The sequence below is a fragment of the Urocitellus parryii genome, unplaced genomic scaffold (genome assembly GCF_045843805.1).
Source record: "Urocitellus parryii isolate mUroPar1 unplaced genomic scaffold, mUroPar1.hap1 Scaffold_59, whole genome shotgun sequence".
NCBI lineage: Eukaryota > Metazoa > Chordata > Mammalia > Rodentia > Sciuridae > Urocitellus > Urocitellus parryii.
In genome coordinates this window covers 2,107,181-2,122,054 of record NW_027554094.1, presented here as the reverse complement: position 1 = coordinate 2,122,054, position 14,874 = coordinate 2,107,181, and the positions used below count along the sequence as shown (strand labels likewise).

General features: G+C 34.7%; 1 pseudogene; it reads left to right on the top strand.

Annotated features, from left to right (window-relative positions):
- Positions 1–13,769, top strand: part of LOC144252768 (corepressor interacting with RBPJ 1-like) — a 36,056-nt pseudogene extending 22,287 nt beyond the window's left edge.
- The last annotated feature ends 1,105 nt before the right edge of the window (positions 13,770–14,874 follow it).

Genomic DNA, 14,874 nt, shown 5'->3' with positions numbered 1-14,874 from the left:
TATCCTTTGGATCAGTTAAGAATATGAAAAATGGGTTGGGAATATACCTCAATGGTAGAACACTTACCTAGTATGCACAAGGCCATGAATTGATTCCCAGCACTGCAAATAAAGAAAAAAATTGAAAAATAAAAGATCTGATTGATTTTATTTGACCTTCATTTATTCTTTCTTGAACACTCTTCCTTATGTAGACCTGAGTTTCTGACCTAGGTTATTTTGTTTCTCTCTGAAAAACTTAAAGACAGGTGTACTGACAGCAAATTCCTTGTTTGTCTGTTTATTTTATATTTTAAAGAAGGTCTTTGTTTTTATACTTTTGAACAATAATTTCAGTGATACTGAATTCTACATTGGTGGGGTTTTTTCTTTCTTTTTATTCATTTATTAGTTCTAATCAGTTATACCTGACAGTAGAAAGTTCTTCAATTCATTGTACACAAATGGAGCAGAAATTTTCACTTTTCTGGTTGTGCATGAACTCAACCTATACCCTAAAGATTTAAAAAGTGACGCAACCACTTCAGTGTGTTGTGTATATGTACCATCATTCCATTTGAAAAATAGATACCTTCTTTATCTATTCATCTGTTGAAGGGCATCGAGGTTGCTTCCATAGTTTAACAACTATTCACAATTGCTAAACTGTGGAAGCAACCTCGATTCTGTCCCTCCTTCCTTCCCTTCCTTCCTCACACTAGATAGCATTAATCCCTTTATGAGCGTTGATCCCTCAGAGACTAAACACTTCTTAAAGGTCCCACTACCTCTCAACACCATAACACTGGGAACCAAGGCTCAACATGTGTATTGGTGGGGTCAAACTATATTCAGACCATAACAGACAGATATTACAACTACCAAAAAATTGACTTAAAAATAAAGAAGTTAAGCACCAATTCTCTCCTTTATAAAGTTGATCACAAGTGCTTATACTTGATTGTGGTTGATTTAATTTTTTCCTTTATATGTAGATGATTTTATGTTGTTAAATATTTTATGCAAGAAGAAGCTAGGTAGTCGTTGAAAAAAAAATGTGGACCTATTAAAGAGATTATCTAGGCTGGGTACAATGGTGCACACCTATAATCCCAGTGGCTCAGGAGGCTGAAGAAGGAGGATTGTAAATTCAAAGCCAGCCTCAGCAACTTGGCAAGGCCCTCAGCAACTTAGCAAAACCCTGTCTCAAAATATTAAAAAAGTCTGGGGTGTGGCTCAGTGGTTAATTGCCCCTGGGTTCAATCCCTGGTACCAAATAAAAAGAGAAGTTTATCTAGTAAAACTTGTCAAGTCATATTGTGGCAGAAGTCAAAATGATACTCTTTACTAGTACTTTAAATTTTAAGTGACACCAGTGGTTAAGTTATTTCAGACTATTTGTATATATTATTATAAGTTAGTGATTAAATTTGTTAAAGTGTCTGTTCCTTGAAATTCTATTGATGTGAACAAATTAATTACAGTCCTGTTCTAAATGACTCTGTTCTGTGTTAAAGGTGTGTGTGGGATTAGAGGAGGCTACAACTCCCACATTCTCAAAGGGGTATTATGATTCTCAGATAACAATCATAATTCTCTCTTACATATTTCTTCCTATTAACATCATTGCATCCTTTCAAGGTCTTCCAGCCTCAAGTAATAGAAATTAGTTTGAGATTACCCAGGAAGGAAAAGGAGAATGAATGGAATTCAGTACACCTAGTAAAACTAATTCTTCTACCCAAATCAAACATAATAAACTTAATATTAACCTTCATCATGTTCCAAATGCTTTGCTTTTTACCTTTTCTAAATTCTATGAGAATTTGAAAATCTAACTCAAATTCTATTTTATTCCTGAAAAATCTTAAGTTTTTCTGAGATAGGGCCTGTGTCTTATTTATTTTTGTATCCCCATTGCCTTAAACAATGTACATACTTAGTAAATAATAGTATAGTTGGTGAATAGAAAGGCTTTGCTAATAAACATCATTGTTGATCATCTCCTCTTAATTATATATATATATGCATATATGAGTATATATTAGGGGTACCAGGGATTGAACTCAGGGATACTCGACCACTGAGCCAAATCCACAGCCCATTTTTGTATTTTATTTAGAGACAAAGTCACACTGAGTTGCTTAGCACCTCCCTTTTGCTGAGGCTGGCTTTGAACTCTCAATCCTCCTGTCTCAGCCTCCCTAGCCACTGGGATTATAGGCATGTGCCGGCTTCCTCTGATTATATTTTATAATAGAAATTATAATTTGTTTTACTTATGAACTAATTTTCCCCAAAATATTATAAGTTTAAAGGTAAAATCCAAGTTCTTGAGAAGTTCTAGTAAGATGAAATAACAAGCCCTCACTAACACACAAATTTAAAAAAAAGAATTTTCTGTGTTATATACTAGGGATACATAAGTTCAAATTCCCTATACAGGGCTCTCCTCAGTTATATACATACAAAATATATATGGGTATAGCCAGAGTCTATAGTATCATGGTCACTCAGTAATTACTAGTGACTGAAAAGATCATGTGTAACTTTTTTTTTTTTTTAATAAAATACACTAGTCTTAAGTATAGGGTTTAAGTTTGGCAAATGTACACACCTGGTAACAAACATACCTGACAAGATAAGGAGCATTACCATCACCCTAGAAAATTCCTATCTGTCCCTTTCTGGTCTGCCTCCTCTAATCATGAATTTCTAATCCCATCTATTAGTCATACCTGGTTTTTTATTTGGTTTAGTTTTTGGTTTTTTGTTTTGGCACTAGGGATTTAACCCAGGGGCACTTTACCACTGAGCTACATACCCAGCCCTTTTTATTTTGAGACAGGGTTTCACTGTGTTGCTTAGGGCCTTGCTAACTAAGTTGCTGATGCTTGCCTGGAATTTGTGATCTTCCTGCCTCAACTTCCTGACTCATTGGGATTACAGGCCTGCGCCACCATGATTAACTTTATTATTGCTGGTTGTATCACCACTGTAATATTTGCATATAAATTAAGTTGAAAACAAGTTATAAAGATATAATGAAATATGTGTCAAATATCTTCATACTGATTCTGTAAATCAAGGTTGATTTTAATAAATAGTAATTTTTACTAGCATATAATAAGGACAGTTTGATATTTTTTTGCCTTTGTGTATTTTTTAGACACATGGACTAAAATGAAATGTTTGATTTTCCTTTATATTGTGTGTTTTAATAGAGATCAGTTAGTTGTCTTCAGTATGAACTTGGGATGAGGGCAATAAGAAATCCTATTGTTTCCAGCCTCCTCAAAGATGAACTGGCAGTGTGTCAGGAAAATTCCCAGTATGGAGCAGTTTTATTACAATTCAGTACAATTGGTTCTTGCATAACCTTTAGAAAATCATACATAAAACATTCTCATCTATATAAATAAAAATCACCCACACACTTTATTAATAGCTTTGTTCACTTTTTTCCCTGGGAATTATGCTGCATGTTCCTACTGTGCCCCTTTTTTAGTCTTTTTTAAAAGACAACTTTCTATAAGCTTTCTTAAAAGCAAAATGGTTACAGTAATATAAGTGTGAGGTAATTCTCAATAATTCCCACAAGACCTAGATCTCCCTCTTAATAATGTACTATAAATAGTGTTTCTAAGTGTCATAGTCAGTTTAACCTTAGGAAAGAAAAAAGGACAGAAGATTATGCTTTCATGGAAATGATAGTCATGTTTTCTTTTATTTGTGATAATATATGATGATTTACTTATTTGTATTCATTCTGGGGATTGAACCCACAGTCTCGTGCATGCTAAGCAGATGCTCTGCCACTGAGCTGTATACTCCCAACCAACCACTGGGTGTTTGGGGGGTTTTGTTGGTAGTGGTGGTTTGGCTTGCTTGTTTGTTTCTAGTGTTACTAGGGGTCGAACACAAGGCTTCAGAATTGTCAGTCAAAAGCTCTACCACTAAGCTGCATCCCCAGTGCAGGGGGGTTATTGATCTTATTTATTTATTTACTTATACATTCTTGGAGATTAAATCCTAGGTTACTCTACCACCCAACTTTATCCTCAGCTCTCTTTATTTTTTTTATTTTGAGGCAGTGTCTCTCCAGCAGTGTCTCCAGGTTGCTCAGGATGGCCTTGAACTTGTGATCTTCCTACCTGGGCCTCCTGAGTAGCTAAAGTTATGGGGCATGCAGCACCACCAGCCAAGGAGTGTTATTTTAAAATACACATTTTCAAGTTTATGCTGCTGTTCAACTAAGGCCGCAGTAAATACATGGTAAAAGGGGTTACAGAACATACTAAGTAGAAGTCTTACTAGCCTGATTTGCTTAATTGGAGATATATTTGGGGGCTATCATTTTCTGGAATACAAACTTTTTGGAAAATTTTCTATATATTATTCCAAAGGTAATAATGTAATAATAAACCTGTAGATCCAACTACCAATTTACAGAAAATTAAGGAGCTGGAAGAACATGTTCAACAGTATTACCCTCCATAATGTGGGATATTTAACAGGACAGATTACCTGGTTTCTTCAACAAATGAATAGCAGGGTGAAGGGAAGGAGCGGGTAAATTTTTTAAGATTAGAAAACTAGATACAATTGGAGAAATTTAAATATAAACTGGATATTAGATGGTTTTTTAAATTATCAATATTGATAGGTATAATAAAAATAATGCAATGTTAAGAAATTGTCCTTACTGATTCATACCAAAGTGATATCTGAGATTTTGCTTAAAATACTTTTCCAGAAAAGAAATTTGGATGTAATAGATGAAACAATAATGGTAAAATAGTAAATGCTTGAAGCTATGTTACATAGGTTTGAAACATTCTGTACCATAAAATTAAATTTAAAAGACATAGTTGGGCTAGGGATATAGTTTAGAAAAAGATTGCTTGCCTAGCACACAAAATCCCTGGGATCAATCCCCAACACCACTGAACACACACATATATTGGAAAGGGAAAAATATAGATCACCACAGTAAAAGTGAGCAAAACTGTATTCACTTTCAGAATAGCAGTTTAGTTTAGCAAACAACATCCCTATAAATTAACATGTAAAATTTGGGGGAAGGATAAAAAGGCATTTATAATGAAGCCTTACTCAACCTACAATTCATCCTATTTTCTCTTATACCATTAAATTTTTAGACAATACTTCATTTAAAAAGAATAATGAACTCAGAATGGAAGATACATCTGACAGTGGGAATAGTAGATGGACCTAACTCTGGCAGCGGAACACAACAAGGGTCTGTCTTGTCTTCCACCTTAGTCTCCACCTTGTACCATTTGTGGCATTCACCTGGGACTGCTGTCTTCTAATTGTGGAGGAGTCAGATTTGTGGCCTTTCCTCATAGCCAGACCTTTGGCTTTGTATATTTATCTGGGATAAAATACCTATTTTACTACAGAACATTTTTGACCTTCTATTGCTCATTGCTTTTGTTCAGTTTTATATATTTTTTAAAATATTTATTTTTTAGCTTTAGGTGGACACAATATCTTTATTTTATTTTTATGTGGTGCTTAGGATCGAACCCGGGGAATTGAGCCAAGGGCCTCAAACATACTCTAACACTGAGCTACATCCCCATATACACCCCACCTCCTCAGACAAGGTCTCGCTAAATTGCCCACACAGCTCTCAAACTTGTGATCTTCTTGCCTTGACCTCTCAAATAGCTGGGATTACTGGTATGTACTAGTGAGCCTGGCTAAAATAAATGTCCTTAATGAGTAGATTCAGCCTCTTACAAACATACTTTGTGCAGCTTAATTTACCTTCTGAGAATTTTTTCTTTCCTGAGTTACTGATTGCATGGTATTTTTCCTGGGAGAACATAGTCCACGTCTAATTAGTATATAGAACTGAACACCATAGCACTGGTACTTTGACACTTTACAGTATTGCCATATTACAATAAGAAAAGTTTGCAGAATAAATTAATATTGAGATTAATTCCTTCAATGGACTTGCTTCCTAAATCAGAAATTGTTTTTTATGCTATAGAGGCCTAACCCAGTGTGGCTGAATGATGTAGAAAGCCCTTGCAAGTCTACGTTTTATTGAAATCTCTAGAATTATTCTGCCATAGTAAATTTAAGAGTTAACTAAATATTCCTGAGACCCAACTCCATTTGTAATTTAAATTAAGATATCATACATTAAAAATGTAGTTATTTTTTGTATTTGAACATTTGCATAATCTATTTTATTAGCATATCTGTATTATCAATGAATTTTGAGTTCTCAGCCTAGTGTCATTTCTGTCAATATAACTCTACATAGCCACTGCCATAGTGACATGAAAGTATAAAGATGTCTTGCTAAATATATCTTAATTAAACTTGACTTGTCACATCTTCTAAACACAGAGACTTAAACCTAGAACTTTTGATGCTAGGAGATTTAAGTACAAAAATAAGCCAGGCATGGTGGCGCACTCCTGTAGTTCCAGTGACTCCGGAGGCTGAAGCAGGTAGATCACAAGGTTGAGAACAGCCTCAGCAACCTAATGAGACCCCTAAGCAACTCAGCAAGATCTTGCCTCAAAATAAAAAGTAAAATGTGCTAGGAATGTGTCTCAGTGGTTAATAACCACTGGGTTCAATCCCCAATACTGGGCTGGGGTTGTGGCTCAGTGGAAGAGTGCTTGCCTAGCACACATGAGGTACTGGGTTTGATCCCCAGCACTACACATACACACACACACACACACACACACACACACACACAAAACCAACTAAATAAATCCCCAGTACCCAAAAAATAAAGGTGAATAAGACTAGATTTGAAAAATGTTACTACTAAGAACAATTTTTAAGAATTATAGACTGTTATAAAATAATCATAAAGATTATATAGCTACTGGTAAAAATGAATTGTTACTATTAATTGAGTACTGTTTGTCAGGCACTTCACTAAACACTATTTACAAAGTAGTAATGTATGCTGTTTTTGTACTGCACAAAGTTCGGTTGGGGTTTTAAGAAATATAAATGCCATAAGAGTAATAGTTGTGTAATCTGTATAATCTGTCGCATTGATAAAAGAGAACATTTTCTTGAAGTAGTTGGAAGTACTGTAAAAAATGCATGCTTTCTAAAACATTAAAATTATCCATCTTGTGATGAAAACTAATGAAATTAGTGGTAACCTCTCATCCTAATGACCAAGCTCTTTGGCCCTTTACTAGAGTGGTTTTTATCTTAATTCTTAGCATATTTGCTTTCTGAATTTATATGACATATAATAAAGTTAACAGGGAATTGTATTTTTGACAGTTCAGAGGACACATTTTCTACTTTCTAAAAGTATGTTCCTACATGTGAAATTTGAGAATCCCACCAATTCAATTGTTTTGGGTTCGGGGTTTGGGGTTTTTGGTTTTTGCTGTGCTGTGGCTCAAACCCCCGTCTTTGCAGATACACTAGGTAAGCATCTACCACTGAAGTACATGGAGCTGTTATTCATTCATGTGAAGCCATTAATTGTATGAGCACTTTTATGCCATTTACAGACAACTAGTAACTAATACTTAAATTTTGAATTTTTTAAATTTTTAGTTGTAGATGGACACAATACCCTTATTTTATTTACTTTTTTTGGTGGGGGGAGGGAGGTACCAGGAATTGAACCCAGGGGCACTTAACCACTGGCTGAGGCTGGCTTTGTACTTGTGGTCCTCCTGTCTCAGCCTCCTGAGCCACTGGGATTACATGCCCCAGCGTATTTACTTATTTTTATGTGGTACTGAGGATCAAACCCAGTGTCTCACATGTAGTAGGTAAGCACTCTACCACTGAGCTAAAACCCCAGCCCCTGAAATTTGATTTTTATTTAAAATTTTATTGTCAATATATGCAACCATTTTGTAATTTTAAAGGGTCATTAAAGTAATCCATAGGAATTAAATATGAACTCTCCCCATATGTCAATGATAGGCAGTTTCCTCCCTATTCTCTCCTTCACAGCTAGAGTAGCCATTCAGTTTTTCTTGATAACATGACTAGAATGGTAAAGCCTAGAGAGCAGTACCCTTTTCCACCCAGTTTTACCAAAGCTGCTATTGACAAATGAACAGATTTGGATAGATTGCCTTTTGTTTTTTTTGTTTGTTTGTTTTAAGTTCTTTTTTTTCTTCTTTTTAAAGAGAGAGAGAAAGAGAGGATTTTTTAATATTTATTTTTTAGTTTTCGGCGGACACAACATCTTTGTATGTGGTGTTGAGGATCAACGCAGGCCTCATGCATGCCAGGCGAGCGCTTGAGCCACATCCCCAGCCCCTTGATTGCCTTTTGTTTTCCATGGTAACAGATAGTTACCATATTAATGATAAATAAGTGGTAAAAGACCAATAAAGAAGAGAAAAGGGAAAAAATAGACAAAATTTTTAATCAACAAACTAGAGAATCTGTTTCTGAATGTTTCTCTGTCTCCTACCATTTGTTATGAAGTCCTTGTCTTCAGTAACTGTCTCAGTCTTCCTTGTATTACAGACATGTGGCCCAGGGTAGTTCATTTAAGCTAATGTACAGAAATTTGGGTGTAGTTACCATGAAATGTTGTCAGTTTCTTAGCTACAGGGAAAATAAAATGGAACAGGAATATAGAAAAGAAGGAGCTGGGGTTGTGGCTCAGTGGTAGAGGGCTTGCCTAGCACATGTGAGGCACTGGGTTCGATCCTCAGCACCACATAAAAATAAATGAGTAAAATAAAGGCATTGTATCCATCTACAACTAAAAATATTTAAAAGAAAAAGAAAATTAAGAGTGAAGAATCTCTTCTGCTTTACATAGCCTTATTTTAAGGGAATAGGACAGACCTTTCAACTTTTTTTTATAATGTATATTCTGTTAGTCCGTATCACAGGACCAAAAAGAAACTCACTTTTCAGTTTGGGATTTTGCAAACAGTAGCTTATGAAAAATATAAAATATGCACACCTATACCTATCCTAAAATTGCTTTTATCAACCCAAATCTAATAACTAGAAATTTCAAAATCTGGGCATATTTTATAAGCGAGATTAAAGAGCCTAGTCGTTACTCAGTAGACATGGAGGCAAGACTGTTGATAATATCAACCCCACAGCATTGTATTCAATATTGGTGTTTGATAAGCAGGGGTAAGGAATTTTCTTTTGGAAAGTAGGATAATAAATTGTGTATGTACCTGTAAAAATATCTCTTTTAAGTGAATTCTTACTGAGAGAGTAACTATTAAAAGTTTAATTGTAGTTTGTCATTTTGTTTTGATCTTATACTAAAAACTTCCAACCAAACAATATGTAAATATATCTTTTTCAATATGACAAAGTTGCATAAGAGAATCCCCTTGCACGTAAAGAAAAATGCAATTATTTTCTATTCTGAATCTCCAGACTGCTGTTTTAGAAAATCATATCTGATTATTTGCTCAGCAGAAGATTATTGAGTTGATTTAGCTGTGATTTTACTTAACAAAGCTTCAACTGCATTCCTACTGTGGAGTCCGAAAAAGGTAGAGAGATATAAATGATACATTCAAACTGTGATTTTTGTGAACAGGGCCATCGATGCACCCCTCGGAGCTAATAGCGGAGATGAGAAACAGTGGGTTTGCACTGAAACGAAATGTACTGGGGAGAAACTTGACCGCAAATGATCCATCACAGGTAATGATCTTTTTATCAGTAAGCTGAAAATGTCTATAAATCTAAATGTGATTGCTTGTGAATTGCTACTTAATGTTTCCAATGTGCATATATCCATAGGAAAGTCACATAGAGCAAAGAAAATTCCTAAAATGTATTTTGATTTTGCCTCTTTATTATTTTAACCTAAATGAGAAATTGTTTATAAACATATATTTTAATAAATGAAACGGCTCCTCTGTGTTTATATGGATAAAATAACCGAATGAGTGTTAAGATTGTTTTTCCCTTCCTGCCAACTCACCCCTGACATGACATTAAATTGAACTAATGGTAAGAAATATATAGGCAAACTCCTAAAAATTACAGAAAATATTTTAAACTTTTTTAATTTATTAAAGTTAGAAAATAGTTGAGTTTGAAGGGTTGTATTAGTATGTATTCGATAACATACAACTAATATTATAAAGGCTAAAATTATGGATATCTGTGGATATTTTGACCTTCCTATAAGATTCATGATCTTTTTTTTTTTTTTACAGTGTTGGTAATTAGCTACATGCTAAACAAGTGCCCTACCAGTGAGCTGCACTCCCAGCCTCTCATGATCTTCTTGTTTTTTAAATTTCATTAAATTATTTTAAAGATAAAATATTTAAATAGGAAAATGCTGAAATTCAAGAAATCTAAAGATTGTTTCTGTGTTCATTTTTTCTTTTCTTCCTGATAAAGTTTTCTAATGTTAGCAAGGCAGTTGTACTAACATCTTATGATCCACTGTAACAGGTAGACTACAAAGAAATTTTTAAAATTCCATTTGCAGCCAGGTACAGTAAGATATATCTGTAATCTCAACGGCTCACAAGGCTGAGACAGGAGGATCACGAGTTCAAAGCCAGCCTCAGCAAAGGCAAGGCACTTACAACTCAGTGAGACCCTGTTTCTAAATAAAATACAAAAAATAGGGCTGGGGTTGTGGCTCAGTGGTTGAGCATCCCTAAGTTCAATCCCTGGTACCAAAAAGAAGAAAAAGAAAAAATTCCATTTGCAGTTCCTAGTCCAAAATACCATATTCATCTATAGTATGTCCCTATTAAAAAAAAATCTTGTTTATGTTTTCTTTCCTGATAACTACTTGTCTGAAAATTTAGCAATTTGATGTCTTTGTTGACTCAGGAGTATGTTGCAAGTGAGGGTGAAGAGGATCCAGAAGTGGAATTCTTAAAGTCACTCACAACCAAACAAAAAGAAAAACTTCTCAGGTAATTGGAAAAGTATATATTTAATAGATTTTATGTGTGCATGTTTGTGGTGCTGGAGATCTGAAGCAGGGCCTCATGCACTACAAGGCAAGTGTGCTACCACTAAGCTACACCCCCAGCCACACTAAGAGCTCTTGAAGCTATTTAATATGCATCGTGTTGATTTATTCTTCAGCCAAAGTAATACAATTCTGTTGTCTTTTTTTTTTCAATAATATAAGATTGTGTACTTGGATAATACCACAAACTATTGCACTTTTCAGTATATTTAATTTGAAAATTGACTTATTTGTAGGTTTTACTTTTCAGAATAGATTTGTGTGTATCTTTGCACAGTTTTTCTTAGAAACTATTTTTGGTGCTGGGAGTGGTGGCACACGCCTGTAATCCCAGCAGCTCAGGAGACTGAGGCAAGATGATCCCGAGTTCAAAGCTAGCCTCAGCAAAAGGGAGGCTTGCTAAGCAACCCAGTAAGACCCTGTCACTAAATAAAATACAAAATAGGGCTGGGGGTGTGGCTGACTGGTTGAGTGCCCCTGAGTTCAATTCCGGGTACCAAAAAAAGGAAGAAAGAAAATGTTTTTGCCCATGTGTCTTTGTTTTCTTTCTACATCTTGTAAATTTTTGAGAAATGCTGAAAGAATGTTTAAGGTACATGTAAACTTTATATTAGACTACCTTTGGATTAATAAATCTAAGAAATATCTGCTGAGTCCAATAGAGGGAGCTCATGATGTTCTCAGGAAGTAGAGTTTTAAGAATGGCTGAGAAAAGCCAGTGAAGACACTTACCTCAGAGAAACTCAAACATACCATATAAACAAGAAGTTACTCTTCTGAGACTGCATATTCGTCTTTAGAAATTCTCAATGCCCTGATGGAATTGCTCTAATTATTTATAAAACTGAACAGTTGTTGAAAAGTAGTATGTGATTGTTTTGTTACATAAACCTAGAAAGGTCATCAATTTTTATTTATTTTTGTGGTACTGGTGATGGAACTCAGGAGTGGTTTACCACTGAATTACATCCCCAGTCCTTTTTGTTTATTATTTGGAGACAGGGTTTTGAGCCTCACTAAGTTGCTAGGGCTGGTCTTGAACTTGCCATCCTCCTGCCTCAGCTTCCCAAGTAGCTAAGATTACAGGCATGCACCACCTTGCACAGCTAAGGGTATCTTATTTTTTTTTTTAGTTGTCAATGGACCTTTATGTTATTTTATTTATATGTGGTGCTGAGAATAAAACCCAGTGCCTCAGACATGCTAGGCACGCTTTCTACCACTGAGCCACAACCCCAGCCCTAAGGGTATCAATTTTTAAAGTGTATTTTTATTTGGAATTTTTGGAGAATATATTCTTGAATATTGATAATGTAATATTAATATTCTTGAATACTGATAATGTAATATTAATATTTTCATACTTTAATACACAGAAAGTTTCAACAGGTTCAACTAATGTGTACACCATTCACAGGCTTTCAGATATATATAGATATTTCTCTCTTTTTTTTTAATTGTAGATAGACACAATACTTTTATGTATTTATTTTTATGTGGTGCTGAGGATCAAACCCAGTACCTCATACATGCGAGGCCAGCACTTTGCCACTGAGCCACAGTCCCATCCCTCACAGGCTTTCTTTAGATCAGAATTACTATACCTTTAGAGTACTAAATAATTTCAAATTCTAACCCAGTAAGAATTTAATAGTCATTTCCATTGATGAAGTACAATCAGAGAATTGACTTAATACATTTATTTACTTAAATATAATGTAAACATGCCTTGAACAATTTAAAAGAAAAAAATGATTTGCTGTTTAATAAAATAAGTTGTTTATATATGGATACCATTTTTTAGTAGCTTCTAAGAAAGCATATTATCCATTAACAATTTTATAGTTGGTGAAATGGCTACTTTTTAGTTTGCTACTATTTTTTCCCCAATTACAGGAAATTGGACAGACTTGAAAAGAAAAAAAAAGAAAAAAGATAGAAAAAAGAAAAAGTTACAGAAGAACAGAAGTAAACACAAAAAACATAAAAGCAAATCCTCCTCCTCTTCCTCTTCCTCCTGCTCCTCCTCTTCCTCCAGTACAGCTTCAGAAAGCAGTAGTGAGAGTGACAAAGAAAAGAAGAAAAGAAAGAAACACAAATGTTCAGGAAATAACAGTGATTCTGAAGAAGACAAGTCTAAGAAGAGAAAACTTCATGAAAAACTTTCTAATAGTCATAGTAACAAGGAAAAAGTCAAGGAAAAGTCTAGGTCTTTAAAAAAAGAGAGTTCCGGAGAGAATAGCAAACAGAGCTATCCTGATAGCCACAGGTCCAAAAGCCACCACCACAGCCCAGAGAAGAGAGGATCAGAAAAAAAAGAGGGGAGCAGCAGAAGCTGTAGCAGGGATGAGAGGAGTAGGAGAAGCCGAAGCCGAAGTCCTGGTAGTTATAAGCAAAGGGAGATAAGGAAGCAGCCACAGCAGAGTCCCAGTGAAGAGCGCAGCAGAGGAAATGACAGCAGGAGCCATGGCACCAGTGTATACAGAGGAGAAAGAATGCACAGGGAGCATCCCGGAGATAAGCACACCAAAGGGACCCACAGAGAAAGAAGCAGAAGTCGGGAGAGAATAAAGAGACCGCATGTAACAGTTACCTAGTAATAAAAGCATCTCCACTTTCTTACTAAACACTTTTAGTAAGGGCTAAATTATGTACTATTATCTTTGTAATAAATAAAGCTCTATTTTAATTTTCCATCTCTGTAAACTGTCATTTCAAATATAAAACCATAAGAATGAATTTTGCAAATATTTGTAAGTAATGTATTTTGAGAATGTAGAAGTATTTTCTGTTGTTAACTGTTTCTTGTGCCCCTGTACCAGATAAAGCTCCATATAATTCTGACATTTTCTTTGTTCTGAAACAAATTAAAAGAGTGACAGTACATTGAATGGTTATAATTTGATTTTCTTTTTGGTCAATTCAAATTTGTTATTACTTTTAAGATTTGAATTTGCTTGAAGCAAAGTGTAATCATTGAAATTCACTAGTGTGAATTAAACAAGGGATATTTATCAATATTTCTTTAAGGCTTTTAAACTCCTTTCAGGTGTTTTGTTCTACAGAGTAAGCTAATTACATTTGGATGATCCATTAGCTTTCTGTGCTCCCATAGAAATAACATAGAATTTTACCTCAAACTTAGAACAACATAATAAAAATCAAGGCAGAGGCAGGACTGTGTTCCTTCTGGGGGCTCCAGGGGAAAAAAATTCTGTTTGCTCACCTTTGCAGCTTTTTACTGGCTCCCTTCCTCCATTTTTCAAAACTAACAAAGGGGAGTCAAGTAGCAGACACTTCCATATTCGGCATTCTACTTTTTTAGGACCCTTGAAATTACATTGGGCCCACCTGCAGAATCCAGGATAATCTCCTATTTTAAAATCAATGGATTAGCAATCCTAATCCTCCTTTTCCATGAAACATAATATGTACAGGTTCTGGGGTTAAGACATGTATATCTGTGAAGGACCATCCTACCTACCATAGATGGCCTTTCTACTACCGGCATATAACTATTATCAGATTTTGCTTAAAAATATCAAGCATTTAGATTATGTCCCAAATGAAATAATATGGACTATTTCAATACATTTCATGAGTATAAGAATATAAGACATATTTAAACTTAACTGTAAATTCTCCTATATTTCAAAGGAAAGATTTAGAAAAAAGTTAGCACAAATCATAAGTAACATGCAATTTCAAAAACACATATGATGGACATAATATTAGGGCTCTACTTTTTAAAGACATCTGTCATTTAATACAAAACAAATATTGATTAGATGGTTTTGATAGTTGGCAGTCACAATTTCTTAGGTTCTGTAAGAAAGTAAATTTGAAAGAAAAGTTAAATAAAATCATTCCAAGTAGTCTGATACATATCTCTTATTCTTGTCTGCACACACAGAAAACACGTG